This window comes from Chelonia mydas, chromosome 6, assembly GCF_015237465.2.
Source record: "Chelonia mydas isolate rCheMyd1 chromosome 6, rCheMyd1.pri.v2, whole genome shotgun sequence".
Taxonomy (NCBI): domain Eukaryota; kingdom Metazoa; phylum Chordata; order Testudines; family Cheloniidae; genus Chelonia; species Chelonia mydas.
The window spans coordinates 49,189,442-49,207,540 of NC_051246.2; positions in this window are offsets into that span (position 1 = coordinate 49,189,442).

Here is an 18,099-nt window from a genome sequence, read left to right on the forward strand (position 1 = left end):
TTCCATCTGTTCCAGCTAATCTGAAAGTCATTTAGGCCCGCTTCTCCATTCATTCTAAACACAGCACATTCTCCTGTTAACACACATATGCAAAGTTGTCGGGCTGTCAGCTATGTAAGGTTGGGGGGGTTGTTTTTTTTTTGTTTGTTTTTTTTGAAAGTCTCACTTATGACATCTGTGCAAACATTTCCTCATAACAATTCTAATGGAAAAGTCATTTACTGAAATCCACTTCATATCTTGCTAATTATTTTTTATGTTCATATCTGTAAGTCTCATACAGTCACTTCAGAAAAGGTCCAGTATACTTCTTTAAAACAGCTCTGGTAGTTGAATTCAATATTCCAGCATAAATGTGGAAGACTTTGTTTTAAAGATCTAGCCAGATGTGTATTCAAAAGAAGGGGTAATATTTTTGCCAAACCAGGTTTTGCATAGTTATTTAACCTTTAAAATTCTGGGACACTACTATTTGCACATGACAATTCCAGCTCCAAGACATGTTCAAATGTTAATTTCTGTCTAAGATTGTTACACTAGTTTGATAAACAACACACATATTTACAATAGAATCTAAAAACTCAAATGAATTTGATGCTCCCAACTCAGGGCCCAGATGATTTTTTAATTCACCTTGTGCAGCCAAAAGATTGGCAAAAGTCAGCACAGGTATTATTTGATTGTCTACAGACTTACATGTATATGGTCCCCTGAACACAAAATGAAAGGCCATAAAGTTAAAATTTATTGTAACCCGAACTCTGCTTCAGGAATTAGAACTGTGGCAGTAAGTTACAGAGGAATAAATCTACTTGTGGTCCTGGTATGCTTAGGTAGGACATCAAAATGATCCATTCTGTCCATCAAAGTTAAGAAAAATTGTACTAAGTGATTTCAGGTGCATGTAAACAAAACAAAGAGAAGGAGAAGTTAACTTTCAAGATAGTAAGTTATCATGAGGCAAATAAGCAATATATAAAATGCATTTCATCCTTCATTCCTAACCTCCTGGTACCTACCTATTGGAAATCTTCATGAGAGGCTGGTCAGGATGCCGAGAACCACTTTAAAAGGAAAACTGCAATGCAAGATATTCTAATTACCCTCTTGTTACAAATAAAGTAAAACACGCCAAGTATTTCTTCGATATAATAACATGTAAACAATCCAGTAGGAATATGCCTTGTTGACATAGTCATGTAAGCTTTTCATGCATTCAAACAGAGTTGAGTTACCCAAGTCCTACACTCAGATTGATGCCTTGTGTATATGTATCTGTATAGATTATATATTATGCATGCATCCAGTAGACCCCTAACATTATGGTGGAAAGACTCGGTAGAAAAAGAAAGACACAGTCAGCAAGGTCTTTTCCTCAAGGGTTAGTCTTCTAACAGGAAAGTAAAATAAATTAATAAAATCAGAAAGAAAAAAGAAAATGCTTCAGCTTGGAGTTTAGTTCAATACTAAGACACCTAGATGAGGAGCCTGACCTTCCCAAAGGCATGTTACACCTTCTGTCTGCCAAGCCGCCACTCTGATCGCCCTTCTCATAGCACCTGCTCAAAGGATAAAGAAAATGGGGGAGCAGAGCTGGGATTAACCCCTCTGTATAAGAGAGACCAGATAATGCTCCTCCATCCTGTCGCATGCACTTTACTATCAACAAACCCAATAATTCACCCAGCTCAAGAGTGGGATCTCTCGGCTTCTCAGACAAGATTTAATAACAATGAGCAGTAATGACGGCTCAGTTTATGAAGGCCTCATTACTTTTACAAAACACACTTCACATTTACTAATATAATATGAAGAATAAGGACTACAGGAGTTGTCAGCAACAACTGGTATATTTAAGATTGAGAAACAGGTACCACTACAACAGTAATGCAATTTTATCGTGAGTCTCTAGATATTTTGTGTTTTTCTTAAAGCCCAGCTCCTGGAGCCATGTGATTATATGAAAAACAGCAACTTTCATTTTAAAAAAAAAAAAAGAAAAAAAACACCTCTCGCCTGTGTGGTTGTGTGAAAAACATGACAAATGTGAATCCTAAAGAATCAAAAACCAGAAGGAAAATAAAATCAATCCAAAATTATTATTTTAAAAAAATCTTCTGATTCATTTTTGAACAACTGGGGTTGGCAATCCTCGGACATCCTTTTGCTAGTTCAGTCTTGAAGAAAATTGTCACCAGCCAAACAACTTCAGTTGCACCATTGTGCCCTCCCTTTACCCCATTTATCTCAGTGAGGTGAGCTATGAATGTCAATGCTTAATTGGGACAATTTAAAAGTGAACATTTTTAAGCACAAGGCCTTTCAACTGCCATCACCTCCCACAGCCTTTTCTACCCATTCTCTGTTAAAATAATCTAGGAAACTAAATGCAAAAAACTATGTTACAGTTGCACCGTTAATCACAAAACATTAAGAAATGCAAAAATGATATTTCACATACATGCTATTTTCCTTTGTGTGCATCACTAGGTAGAGTAGTAACTTAGTGTGTGGTGGGCATCGTTAAAAAACAATCAGCATTGACAACACCATGGTAATTAATTTTGTCATGGCACTAGCAACAATTGGAAAATTCCCCAAAGAGCAGATTTTGTTAGTGGCAGTATTGTATATCGTGTATTTTATAATACACGTGCAGGCCCAAACTGGGACGCTGGCTGTGCAAGCACTTGCCTAATGGGTTGCTTTCTTATCCTGTTGCAAGGCTTCTCCACTTTTTGCTATCACTGATCCTGTCTTCCTGCACTGAGTGCTCCTCTCCCTCTCCCCAGCAAATGGCAGAGGAACAGTGAGGTGACTCAGCAGCTGGTTGAAGGTAAATGAAACATCACCGCTGGCTGTTTCCTGAGACTTCCTCCAGGCAAGGAGCTATTCAGCTGACAATGCCCTGACCCTGGGTGCATCCCACCGGCTCAGGTCCCATGCACCATCTACCATGAGCAGAGCTGCCATTAAAAAAAAAAAAATCTTGGGACAATTCTAGTAAGAAACTGAGGAAAGAAGGGGTGGTGTGTATAACCCAAAGCAATGTTAGGTGATTTAAATAGGAATATCTCAATTTTTAAGGCCTCAGAAGGTTGTGAGGGTTCAGCTGAGCAGCCAGAAACCAGGAAGCCCACCCTTCTCCTAAGAGTGGTTTCTTCTTACCTGAAGTAGGAAAGCCCAATAGCTATAATTCCTCCCTCCAGGCTTCCCCCTTATTTTTCCTCTCCCCTCAGTGTTGAGGAAGTATGAGGGCTCTCCCATCCCTCAGGGTCCTACCCCCTTGTGAGCTCCCTTCCCATCTCCAGTGTCCCCAACTCCAGAGAAATAAATTCAAACACACACAAATTATTCTTGTCTTCTTTACCTCACAATTCTTAAACTAAGTTCCTCACCAACTAACTCTGCTTCCATCCGATCCTCAAAATTCACTGTTAAAAGCAACTAGAGTATCTGTCTTCTAGCCAAATCCCCTGACTGGACTCAGAGCACTGCCAGAGCTGCTTTTCTGCCATATGCACAATTACCGCACTAAGGTAATTTCTCCTATGGACTATTTTGTAAAAACCTGGGCCTGTCCTGGCCAAATCAGGACTGATGATAATGATATATGAGGGAGACTTGATGCTTCTGTCCTAACCCTGCACCTGGCCGTCCAGAAGCAAGTCAAGCTCCTCGACAGCCAGTCCTGCCTTTCTATCTGTAGCAGAGGGGAGAAGTGACCCTCTGCCTCCGTCTTCCATTTATAGTCAGGTCTATAGGTCTCCTCTGATGTTTCTATCACATGTGGGGGTTGAGGGGGAGAAGAAACCACATTTAGAACAGAGGGAGTTGGGAAGGGGAGTTGAATTTGCAATGGAAGGAAAGATTTGGTGGGGAGAAGAAATGAATGTGATGAGGGGAAGGAGAGAAGGCTGATTTTTTCCCTGGAGGAGAGGAGGGGTGTAAAGACAGGAACCTACATCACATCAGACCATTAGCCCAAGTCAGACTTTTGTGTGATTTCCCAGGACCTCAGGACTACCATCAGAAATCAAAGAACTATGGAAATGGAAACTATGGAACAATATGATACTGAGTGTCCTGGCAGACTACAAAAGTAACAGTTCTTCATACCGCACTATCATCTAAGATTCACTTTGAAATCCTAGGCTTAAAAAAAAAAGCGGCTAATAACTAAGCTTTTAGGTCAATTATTTTCCTAAATGACAAAAAAAGGAACTTTTATGGGGGAAAAAGGATCTAGGATCAGCCAAGATTTTTAGGAAGTTATGGGGGGGAAGGGAGAAACCATTCATTTGATTTTTGGAGTTGGGATCCTAGGGAGAGGAGGAGATAATGATTTTGGCTAGTCGACAGAAGTCTGAGGTGAGGGAAGGGAAAGTAGTATTTTGCGGGGGACAGCATGACTACTAAATGGCTTAATCTCTCTAACTAGAGTCAGTTCTTGTGGCAGACTTGTACTGTGGCATCCCTGGGAACCAGGGGGAAAGAGGAGATTGCCTGCAGGTTGTTTGTGATCATTTCTGCTCAAGGACTGGTATATACAGTGTAAATAAAATGAGGTACTGCAATATTAATAATAATGTTATGCAGAAAAAATACCCAGACTCCATGTCACTAATTTTTCCTCCAACAGCAAACTGACCTTCAAGGTCTGCTAGGCAGAGTGGTGATAGTATGCATTAACAGTGTGTGTGTGTTCACATATGTGTGCTGGAGTTTGGGAGAGCACACACAAGTGGTCAAACAGTATGCTAGGACACACTGTCTGACATGGGTCCCATTTATCACCATAGGATTGCTCTGGCCTTATTTAGGGCCTTATTTCTCAGATTGGTAATATATCACCAGGTGCACCTAGTGTGATGTATGCAACATAACACAGCCTTGAGACGTGGAATACCCTTGTCTGTGGGGGGTAGCCTTCATAGAATTTGGGGCCCCCAACCAATGACAGTAAAGATGAGGAAGAATTGATGGTGCTCATGCACAGGAAGGAGTAATGGAACCAGACCAACGTGGTGGGTCTGGAAAACAAGACCAGCAACTTATTAGTCCTACCCCTTGTGCCGTCTGGAAATGCACAGACTGCACCAGCCCCCACCACCCATGGATGTTTGGGTAGTTGGCAACTTAACTCAGCCAACACCTGAGTAGACTGGCCTGGAAATCTTATTTTTAGAGTAATTAATTCTCATGGACCTCAGGACACAGCAGTGTGACTGTATCTGTACTTTTGCAGCATGTGGATTTCAGACAGGGCAGCTGTGTGCAGTCCAGCATGACAATGCTAGTGTGATAACCATGACACATGCTTGCTGAGTGGTGGAGGGAGGCCCATGAATCATTGCAAATTAGATGGAATAGGGGCTGTAATTTATGAGAAACCTCTCTCCCCTCTGCCTTATTTGTTAACACATTTCATGCATTTATTCTTCACTTACGTTTCTGATACCTGGTACTAACAGGATTTCCATTTTGTGGATTTGCTTTCAGCCAATAGGAGAGCCTGATCCTGTCACTCTCCACCTGAGAGTATTGGTGATGTATACGTGCTACTCCCCAACCCCATGTATTGTCCTCTACCACAGTGTTCACTCCTCTTTACTATTATCTAGCACAGAAATGCATGACAAATGTCTTCACCCTTATGGAAGGAAGCAGCCCTTTACTGAGCACACATTAGACAATGCTTTGCATCAAGCAGACTCGTGTTTACCTCCCCAACAGCAAATAATCATTGGGTTTGGTCGTGCTTGCAAAGAATCAGTGGAAAAGTAACTATTTAGTTTCTTATGGTTATTAATTTTGCATCTGATCTTAGCCCAATCATCACCACTGAGATAAACACATTTCTGTTACATCTAAATGACTAGGAGATTGTGTGATACATCAGATAAAGCCCTTCTTCTCATACTCCGCTAGTTTTACATGAAAACTAAACTGGCTGAATATTAAAAGAAGTGATTTTCAAATACCAGTTTGGTTTCAAATATGGGTTTTGCCTATTGGTTTCTGAGCCTTTAGGATACATTCAGAACACAGTTTCAAGCTTTCTTGTGCAACCACAGAGCATAGAACTATACATTTTTTAAAATGAAAGCTGAGATTCTTACAACCTCATGCCTCCAGGAGCTGGGGCTACAAGATACACACACACAAACTTACAATAAAATCATGAGATTTAACACCACTGAAATATTTTAACAAATAAAGAGGGTGAATTAGGCTCTACTTTTATGGATGAGGCCACTTTATTTGTAGCTGAAGAGTCTTCAGTTGACCAATGGCTTAATTTGAAACTGAAAAAGTTTTACACTTAGTGGCACAAATGTTTATTCCCCTGGGAAGTCCAACCACACTGTGCATTATTCACTTCTCTTCTTTTAAAAGTTTCAGGCAGTCACAGAGCAGAAGCAATACCTCTGACCAATTACCCATTGCAATCAGAGTCAGAGAACACTTTCCAAACGACTCTAAGCTGACATTTGTCTGCGTGAAATTTTTGGCAACTACTTATGAATAATGAGCATCTTTGTTGAAATTAGATCCGTTCACAAATAATTTGAAAACAGAAAAACAGTAAATTAATCTGTTCATTCTTCCACAGTGAATCATTTGACCAACTCTGCCTGGGAGATTTTAAGCAACAGCTAAAACAGCAGTGACATTTTTAGCTACATATAAATTGAACCGTGGTGGGTTTCCTAAAATGTTGAATGGTGAGACGCAAGCGCTTTTCCTTTCATTTAGTCATACTCAGTCCAATATTCGAAAAGTAAGCAAGCCCTGTATGAATATTACAGGCCTGAATCAAAAAGCTTTATACCAATAATTGTTGTATGTATGTGACACGAAGTAGCTTTGGGGCAAGAAAACAGCTCTTAAAATGAAGACAATAAAGTGCATGCACTGTGAGATAATTTGTCTGTCCATAAAAATGTTCCATTTAAAACCCTAATTTAAGTTTACAAAAAACATTTGTCACTTTCACAGTGCTGAGCTTAGAAACAATTATGGTTGCATGTGTACAATCCATAAAGCAAGCTCTTTCTGCTGAGAAGACTTATCAGCTGATTAAGGGAACTTAAAACAAAATAGACATCTCTGAAATGTGAGGGAGTGATAACAGTGCCTGGCATCAGAAATGGAATGGGTGGGGATCTCACCATTGGAGTGCCCCCTTGCATCAGTGCAGGATGTTGTGACTATCTTTGCCTCCAGCATCTCCTACTGGCTGTCTGTCTCTGGCCCCAGGTCTTCTGTGCCTCAGGCCTCCAGCCAAGTTCAGACCTCTTCCAAGGTATCATAAACAAGTCCAAGCAAAAGTCCAGATGAAAATGAATAGTTTTTCTGCTCTTTTGGGCTACTGAAGTCTCTTATTTTCTACTTACAGACTACCTCAGAGCTTCCCCTGCAGGAGCCTATGCTATGCCTCCAGTGCACAACCTCACTGTTTCTGTCTGTGTACCCTAACCCTGGGCCTCCTTCAGCCAGAGAGACCTGTTTTTTCTGTTACTCTTCAGTCAATTTATTATGGCTTAGCTCCACCCCCTCTAGCCTGGAGCCAATTAGCTACTCACCTCCACAGGTGCAAAGCATGACTAATTGGGTGCATTCCCTAGCCTTGCAGGTGAACCATCACCTGCAAGATTACCATATACCTTTCCTGTATGCTTATAAATTAATCACAATCTGTAGAACTCTTGCTATTTCAAGGCTTTACACTGTTGTAGTTGTTTGTACAATGATTTTTGGGATATGAAAAGCATCCACTCGGGACTAAGTAGAGACAGGCAAGCTCATTTGTGCCCTGATCCTACAAACACTTATATATGTACTTAATTTAAGCATGAGTAGACCTATTGATGTCATCTGTATCATCAAGCCTACGTGTTCAAAAATCAAGTGCCAAAAAATCACTACAGGCTTAAAAGTAATGATTTTGTTTTAAATAATTTGTTCCTGATTTGCCTTCTGTTTTTTTAATCTTTAGGTTGCATTTGGGTCACAAATTACAGCTTTTCTCTACAACCATGAGGGTTAGAATTTTTTTTTTAAGTTGAAATTCTCATGTAATAACATGAGTCCAGGAGCTGGGGCTTTAAGGAAAACATCAAAGATCACAGGCTTTGCTGTAAAGTCATGTGAGTTGGTAATACTGAATCAATGTGTCTCAGACATGCTTAATGGTCAGATAGTGGTCAAATAGTTTAAAGTATTAAGTTAGAAGAACAGTGACAATAGTAACAAAAAAAGAATAAGATTTTACGGTCTCTGGTAGTCTTAGCCTTAGATACTTATGCCTAATAACAGTAAGCAAGTTACTAAAGTGAGTTATTTTAACTCAGAAAATGGATTAACACAATATCTACCTCTCCTAATGAAATTACAAAGAAAGATATAAAATCATAGTAAGTAACATTTTTATTATATATACACACCAAATTACATTTTGACCCGGTGCAGCCCACTCCTTTCAATACTGAGCTCCTGACAATAGCAGCAAAGCGGATTTTTTCTTACCAGAAATTGTTGACTTTTTAACTTACATTCTAAGCCAACACTAAGTCTGACTTTGCTCCCACTAATATGTAGGGCAAGTCTTCCATTCACTTCAGTGGGAGCAGAACAGGCCTATTACTTCTATAAAATCCATCCTCCTCATGTAGAACTCGCATTCAACCTGGTGAGTTCCCTCCCCCCTTCTCCTTTCTCCCTCCCTCTCTCTACATACATAAACTAACTTTCCCATCCCTTGAGCAGACATTCTGAGTATCATACTAACAGGGCTGGCTCCAGGCACCAGCTTTCCAAGCAGGTGCTTGTGGCGGCATTTAGAATGGGGCGGCAGTCCATGTCCCGCGGCAGCAATTCGGCAATGACTGCTTTGGGGCGTCAAAATTGCCCCTTGCATACTAATGTCCTCTCCTCCAAGTTGAGGCCAAATCCCTCAGCCTCTTCTGTTACAACAGTTTTAATAATTGCTATTATATAATGGATTTCTGATGCACATTAGGCCAGATCCTCAGCTGATGTAAATCGATATCGTTCTATTAATATCTATGGGGCTATAACAGCTGAGGATCTGGCCCATTTTTTCAAAATTAATAATTCTTTGGCTTTTTACATTATTTGCCCAATATCTCATAAGAAAAAGCCTAGGAGACCTTTAGAATAAGCTACTGCCTAACATGAAAAGCACCAACAAAAAGGAAAAAGTTACAGAAAAGCGTTTAGAAGAAAAATAAAGCAATTTTCTTGGCATCGTTTATTTTATTTTCAGCCCATGTATGCAACATTCAGAAGAAAGGACCTGTGCCACTGACATCAATGGGAGCAGGATTGGGCACAAAGACCACAGTGCCTCCTCACCCCCAAACCCATTCCACTCTCCTAAACGAACTTTCTCCATTGCAAACACAACTGCTCATCCTTGCACTAAGCAGAAGCTGCCTCTGGTCACATGAAGTTCCACTTTATAGTTTGCTTAACTTACTGTCAATTAGCCCAGCTCATTTACAAAGGGCCATCTAATTTATTTTCTTATGACGCTTTGGTTCCCTGTAGCAATTTCAAGGGCTTTTCCTTTTCCAGGCACAATTCAGTCTTTGGAAAGGAGGATATAAGGTCCCTATGACATCACTCCTGGGGTGGCATGCAGAGCAGACATGCATCAGGGTGGGAAACATTGAACTTCATCCTTAAAAAGTATCAAAAGGCGACTTCATTAAACCTAAAGATTTTTTGCACTGAGGTAACAGCTTATAGTATACTGCAAAGAGATATGAGAAAGGGCAGATTTTTCTTATCTTTTGTTATTGGAATTGACCCTCGGGGTCCTTAGGCCTTGGTGAGAGCTTAAGCAAGCTTAGATCAAGGAAGGATTTTGAAATTGAATTTATTCAGATTAGCAAAACCTTCCATGAGAGGATTTACTCTCAACAAGCTGTTGCCAACTTGGAGCTTACACATCCCAGCCCATTTTGCTGATTTACAATCAACTTTTTTTTTTTAAACCAAGAGTAGACTGGCATTATTAAAAAAAAACTTGCAAGTGAAGTTCACACAGTACCAATGTTTTTCGATCCACAGCTTGTTTTTCAGTAATTTGTGTGATATATGGAAGAACTTCCATTTATTTGGCCGTTTCAGGATATTGGCCTAAAACACTCCATATAATGATACAGGGAAAACAGCAAAAATGGAACAGTGAGCTGGTCATCACAATTAAATGTAGCCAGTTTAGATTGATAGCTGCCTACCAGTCACCAATTCATGACAAGATACAAATCAAACCTAGATGTTATATGAATATGCATATATGTGTACATGTATTTGTGTGTGTAAATGTATGTGTAAACACACACAAAAATACTTGTCATATATGACGTATCGGGGAGAGAGAGAGAGAGAGAGAGAGAGCGCGTGCAATTTTATGGGAGAAATCCCGACCCTACTGAAGCCACTGGGAGTTTTGCATTTGATTTCAGTGGGGTCAGGATTTCACTCAGTGAATCTAGGACAAAAAGCACACCGTTGAAAATCCTTATCTCTTTGTGCTTTAAACTTTCCCCCTTGATTTTAGTGAAAGGATGGGACTTCAGACAACTTGTTGAGAGAGATTGTCACCTTGTTGATTTCTCTCAGTTCAGATGCTAAGTCAATGACACATAGTGTAGGAGTTCTTATTTTAGCAGAGAAGAGCTGGCCATATTGCATTAAATCATTTTTATACCCCCAGCGGTGTATGCAGGGACATTGGGTTCTTGCTGCAAATAATCCTGGGAAATTTATTTTTGCTTATTTTACAGATCAGCAAAAATAATTGACAGGAAATCTGTCCACCTCTGAATTGTACTGAAATACCATATGCTTTGTTGTATTGTTTCATCAGACTTGTGAAAATCATCCAGCTATTCAAGGGCTTGTAATTCCATTTTAAAAAGAGATTACGTAACACTTGAGGCAGCATGGCCTAGTGGACAGGGCACTAGATGGAGTGTCAGGAAATCTGGGTTCTGTTCCCGGCTCTGCCACTAACCTGCTGTAGGACAACGAGCAAGTCATTTCACCTGTGTCCTAATTCCCTTCTCACCCTTTGTGTGCTTGTCTACAGACTGTATGCTCTATAGGGCAGTGACTGCCTCTTGTAAAATGTATGTATAGTGCCTACAACAGTGGGCATCTACAACTACTACCATAATACAAATAGTAAATAATAAATAATGACAACACTGAAATTACTGCACACCATTGAAAATGAAAATAGAAAGATACCCACAACACTGGATATGCCCAGTAATTCTATACTTGTTCTCCCATTTATGACTGAGGGAAAATATTTAGTGCTACAGTACATTGCATCTAAGTGACAAAGTAAGCCCATACAGTGAAATAAACACTGCACAAAGTACAGGTAACCAGGTTTTGTGAGAGAAATTAAGGGGAGAATGGGAGTGACAAAATCCAACCTTGAAGGCAGGCCACAGGGCTACTGTGCAGTCCCTCTACAATCACTATAGTGGCCATTGTCCCAAATGAAGGGTTCCTGAATATTAGATACACAAATCAATCCCCAGCTAACCCACAGTGGTACCACTGTGGCTCATAGGGGCTCTGAAGGATTCTGTACAACCATTGCACTTTTGCCCTCATGCATGTGAGACTATGGCCTTTTATAGATCCTGCACAAGGGGTAGGAATTTCACATGCATTTGGTATGAATTTCACTCCTTATTCAGTGAGGTTAGAGTATAAACCAGGAATACTGTCACCATGAAAGGACCCAAACTGGAATTTCTTGGATGTCTATAATTCTCAATGATTTCATCAGGAGTTCTGGGAGTGCAGGAGAATGTAAGATGGATTCCATCAATATTCCTAATATCCATTTTCAGGCACAATAGAAATAATGAATAATAGTAATCCATCTTCTCCTTCAATTTCCTTCTCTTTGTAACTTGGGTTTAACAATAGATGAGGTTGTTTTGTTTTTAAACAAGCAACAGATTTCACATTAACCATACAGACAACAATTAATAATTTGCCTTCAAAACCGATGCAATTTTCTTTACTAATGAAGGTTTTTAAAATAATATATTGTTAACACTAATAAGTGAAATAAGCCAATGAATAGCTAAGATTACAGGATGAAACTAATGGTGAATACTGAAATAGGATAATGAGCTAATGGTGAATAAGTATAATAAAAGCTTCCAAACATTGTTATATATACTAAGAAATTATTGTTCATGCAAAATCATCTGGGTATTTTACAGAAAGCTGCATTTTCCCCTATTCAGATGTCTATTCTACGTGGCTTAATGTTTATCTAATTTACCAATTAAGATTTTTTTTAAACTCAGATTTTTACATTTTATTTAAGCTGTAAACTGTAAACCTTCAGCCCCCAAACCTTAAAGAATATTGTACAACACTTGTTGCGTGGATTCCTAGTCACAATCAGTTTTGCAGAATTTATCATTATTGTTTCATATACCTCCTTGTGGAAACTGTGTTGCATTTTACATAGTTTCACACCTCTAAAATGTTACTTTTGATAAAATAGTTATTTTCACACTGAGGGGGAAACATATTTTTTCTACATTTCTGACGCAAAGAAAAAAAGTGATTACAATTTTTTTTAAATTAAGTCTATTTGTTGAAAAAAGGCCCATTTTACTTGAAGAAATATATATCTAAGCAACATTTTTGTCTGAAATAGTTCTACTTCTAAATGTGCAATGAATTGCAAAAATACTTGATTTTGGCATTTCATGACAACTATTTCACACGCATCCAGCCTTGATGAATTTAGTGTCTTTAAAATGAAATGATGAATTATTATGCTATGGTTACTAACACAAGTATCAAAAAATCATTATATGGACTTCTAAAGGGAAGGGGTTAAGAGAAACCTCACAGACAACTTCTAAGTAAAGTCAGATCTTTCCCAATCAAAATAAGTCAGATAAAGTTGTTTATACACAAAGTGCAATAATAAGGATGACGACTAACACTCCACCCTTGTACCATATAGTTTGGCCATGTTTAGTGTGACACAAACATTTTCTTATCTGAATGAAGATTAATTGTAGTTTCTGCTAAAAATATCATGTATTTTTGCACTATTGAGCCGCGCTCAATAAAAACCAGAGTTAACTAAAACTGAATTCCCCCCCATACACTGAATTTACTAACTTACAGATTATATTTTAAAAAGTCTATATATATTTAAAGTTCCCTATTAAATTTGGTAGAATAGTTCTGAAAAAAATCAAACATACAATCAATTGCATCAAAATAGCTACAGAACTTCTAGGTACACAGGAGCCTTTTTCCCCCTCCTCAGAAGTATATGTATGCATGGATTACCACAACCAGGTTTAGTAACAATTGTAAATTCTAGTTTTGTATACATGCCTAGCTATAAGTCCATTGTATGTGACATTAGGCCCATTTCTTGTAAGAAAGACCACTGTTGTATGTATACTATCTTAAATGGTCTTTTTGTGACCTCAGTCTGTACCCTCAAACAAATGAAGCAGTTTGGGTTTTGTTTTTTTTTTTCCCCCGATGGGCGTACTAAGAGGTGTGGGGGAGGAATCATCATTACACATGCGGTGCACCAAGGCACACAGACTTCCTTGTGACCGTATTTTAAAAAACGGACACAAAGAAATAGTCATTGCAGTTACAATAGGGGAAATCTAGTATGCATTTCCAAGGAATCACATTTTGGGGAGAATTACAGAATAATTACACATATGCTTAGATCACGAGCATTCAATGAAGCGGACAATATTTTGAGGATTTAAGATGTTGGTGTTGTGGTCGTCTCTAAGAAACCAGGATAATTCAGACATTCAAATGCAAAAATGCACCATTTGGAGAGTGTAATGCGGTCTGTTCTGGTCAGTGTTACAAATTCGGAAAGGATTCCCTGGCTGCAGACATTAGCCACTTAATACTTAAATCTGTTTCCAAATGTAAAGCATAGAACAAAAGTGCTTTGCATTAATGAAATGTATCCTAACACTGGTGTAGTGACACATTTCATTAATGTGTCACATTGCTGATGTAAAATATAATTACAACAGATATGCCTGTCTTATAGCTTGATAAGACCCTTGGATGAAATATTGTTTAACTAAATTAACAGTAAACATCTATCACAGCACTATCATTTTCCTAGTTGTAGACTGGGTTAATTTCATGCCAGCATATGAAACTAACTAATGCAATTGAACCTTTCAACTTCACAGCTATTACAGATGATTTATGCATGTTGATTTGATTTCTCTCTACTAGTACAACAAGCGTAACCCACAAATATAATCGTTAATTGCCAGTGAAGGTTGTTGTTGGGGGTTTTTTAAATACTGCTTTGTCTCCACAGAAAAAGTGCAGGGAGATATTTACAATTTATAAATATGTTTTGAGTTTCCTAAGCAAAGTGCTGCACAGTAAACTATTGTTATTTATTTTGATTATCCACTGTCACCAAGTCAAGCTACTACCACGTGTAAACTTTGGAAACTTCTTGCATCCTTGTTTAGAGGACTGGAAGAAAACTGCCATGGGTCAGGTCACTGAAAATCACTTATGTATTGGGATAAATAAAATACTGTGACATCGCTTATACTTAGGTTGGAGAGGGGGAAGAAGGAGGAAATCAACATTTTCTACTTACCTTCTACTATTGTAGGGCTTATATATTTGTTGTAGGAGGTTTGCTTCTTCGCATTTTAGTTCATTGTACCTGACAGCAGCAGAACAGTTTTGTCAGTGTTATTATTGATTGATTGATTGATTGACATATCTGAGGTCATACGATTCAGAGTGCTTTAAGTGATCAACTAAATAATGCAGGTATTGTTACAGCACCCACCGTGCTACATACTTTATAGATAAGGACGACAAAGGCTTGATCCTGAAACTCCTACTCACATGAGTAGTCCTTTCGTAGTCAATGGGACTACTGGTGTGATCAAGGACCTGCTTTGAAGATTTTATAATCCAGGAGACTGATCCTGCAACAAACACTTACTTCCAAGTATAAGACTTGATTCAGTGCCTATAAATATCAAAGGGAGTCTTTGGATTGGGGCACACAGTACTTACTACCACGAGCCAAAGGGACAACTTGCTGCAGTAAGGATGAGACTCTGTAATGAGTGTTATGGTATCATAGGCAACACATGGACAAGGGAGGAGGGATTTGGATGATACAAACTGCAATGTGATTTGATCAGTTTGCCATGGTTCAGTATTCCTAATGCCAAGCATTCAAAAATTATGAGTCAGGCTTCCCCACAAATCAGAACATCTGATCTTTAAGCCAGAGATTTTAAAATAATAATAAATGATGTGGGGTTCCTTTTATATGCCTTCTGGATTTTGAATCTTTAGGGTGTTCTCAATTCACTTTTTAGGTTTTCTCCATGACCATGAGGTTTATAAACTTTAAGTTAAACTAATTAAATGAAAATAAACTTTTAAATGAAAGCTGAGATTCTCAAAACATTGCATGATCCCAGGAACTTCAGGTTAAAAAACCCCTCCCCAAATATCTTGAGAGGCACAATAAAATCCTAAGAGCTGGCCACACTGCATGTTTGATGAAGGTCTACTATTGCCACAATTTTAATTTATGTATTGGGGGGATTTATTACGGATTCTTTTTCATATCTATTTTAATGATCCTTCTTTCAAGAGGAGGACTAGAGTATGCAGGCCTTGAACTTGAAGGATGAGAGAATTTAATCATGATAGGCCAGGTGAGGGAGGAGTCAATCAACAAAACTAGTCCTAAAAATAATTTGCACCTAATTTGTGTTTTGTTATAGGTAGGCTGGTAGCAGCTCCTATATTTAGATACCCTAACATTTTTCATTGTAGAGGATTCTTATTACTGTTATTTTCAGAAGATCTCAGACCTCCATTGTTTGTACCAGGCTTTTGATATTTGGCAGAAGATTAGGCCCCAGATGACAAAAAGTGGCCTCTGAATTGCCGTTCAGTTTTTGCGGCGATATAAACTGTTAAAAATTGCCATCGGTCGTCTCTCACTTGCATTCCTCAGGAAAAGGGATTGTAGAATTTGTGTTCTAGGAACTAAAATGCAAAGAAGAAAACCTCCTAGGAAATTACGTACAAAAATTACATTAAAGGAATGTTATTTAGGTTGCAGTCATGCCATTGAAAGTTAGATTTATAGTTGCCTGTACAACCTTAATTCATCTCCCTAATTAGGGTTGCCACCTTTCTAATTGCTAGTAACTGGACCCCTGAAGCCCCATCCCTACCCCGCCTCTTCCCCCGAGCCCCGCTGCCTATCGCTCACTCCTCTCCTCCCCCTCCATCACTCGCTGGATCGTCTCAAGAAGCCTGCCTGCAGGTAGGAGGTGGCCCCAGCTGAGCAGAGGCTGGCACGTGTTAATGACCTGGGGCCTCCCCCAACCCTACAGGAACTGGACTTTGGGTTCGGGTGCCATTGTACCAGGTACCCAAAAAACAGGCACTTAGGAATCCTAAATGGAACCCTGACACAGAAGCAAAAATCAGACTGTCTGGGTAATAACCGGCTGGGTGGCAACACTATCCTTTATGTAATTATGATGCAGTTTTTAATTACATGATCCCATACTATTTATTTCTAAAGGACCCCTGCCTCATTCAGTGCACATAAGGGGACAGAATTAAGGTTGCTCAGACAATCTGGAATTTCTTAACTTTTGACTGCATGACTTGGCAAATATAACGTTCTTTGGATTTAGTTTTTTGCATTATATATATATGCGTATGTGTGTGTGCGCACGTGGGGTTTAGAACTACTCAGGAAAGGTCTGCTGCACAAATGATGCTGGGGTAGCCCCATCAAGCAGGAGGTAGGCTCTACTCCAGCCAGCACACCTATTGAATTAAGTGTGTTTTCAGAATCAGGCCTTGAGGAAATCAAGATGCAGTACTGAGAAATTACAGAGAGAAAGGATCAAGGTCAAGTCAAAGGAATAATGTAAAATACAACAAGGAGTATAATTCTGTGTAATATTCCACTTTTATTTGATGCGGAGATGAGTTAATCTTTACAATTTTAGTTAATTTCAAAAGCCAGTTGCTCAAACAATAAAGTAAAAATAATAACCATCATTAGAGGAATGTAAAAAGAAAAAATTCAACCACCTTAGTCCTGTAAAGTTCATAAAAAAGATTATAATTGTGTTCTATTTGCAAGTTAGCCACCATACTAAAGATTTAGAGACAGAAAAAGTAAAAATGCATTTTAATATTAGAATTTATCAGAGGAGCCAAAGGATGAATTGGACTTAAACACTGGCGGTCCTTGCTACAGGTTACTGGCAAAACCCTGGAAGAGTTCTCAGCACAGACCTCTAGTTACCACAACTTAGGCCTTGTCTACACTGGCAAGTTTCTGCACAGTAAAGAAGCTTTCTGCGCTGTAACTCCCGAGATGTACACGCTGCCAAGCCACTTTGTGTGCAGAAATTGCGCAGCGCTGTAAAAAAAAAAAAAAAAACACCCCGATGAGAGGTGTACAGCTTTCTGCACCGGGGGCCCAGTGCCGCGGGGTCAGTGTAGACACCCTGGTGGATTACAGCGCTGCGATTGGCCTCCGGGAGGCATCCCACAAATGCCTCTTCTCGCCTCTCTGGTCATCAGTTTGAACTCTACTGCCCTGCCCTCAGGTGACCAACCGTGAGCCCCTCTCCTTAAATTCCTTGGCAATTTTGAAAGTCTCCTTCCTGTTTGCTCGGTGATGCATGCAGTGGTCCACCCACCAGTCAATCCCCCACTTGGAGCAATGCTGAGCTGCTGGACCTCATCAGCATTTGGGCAAAGGAGGCTGTCCAGACCCAGCTGCACTCCAGCTGTAGGAATTATGATACCTACGGACAGATTTTATGATGTATGATAGAAAGGGGCCAGGACCAGGACACACTGCAGTGCAAGGTCAAAGTGAAGGAGCTGCAGAATGCCTACCACAAGGTGCGGGAGGCAAACCGCTGCACCAGTGCTGCTCCCACAAGCTGCTGGTTCTACAAAAACCTGGACGCGATACTCGGTGGT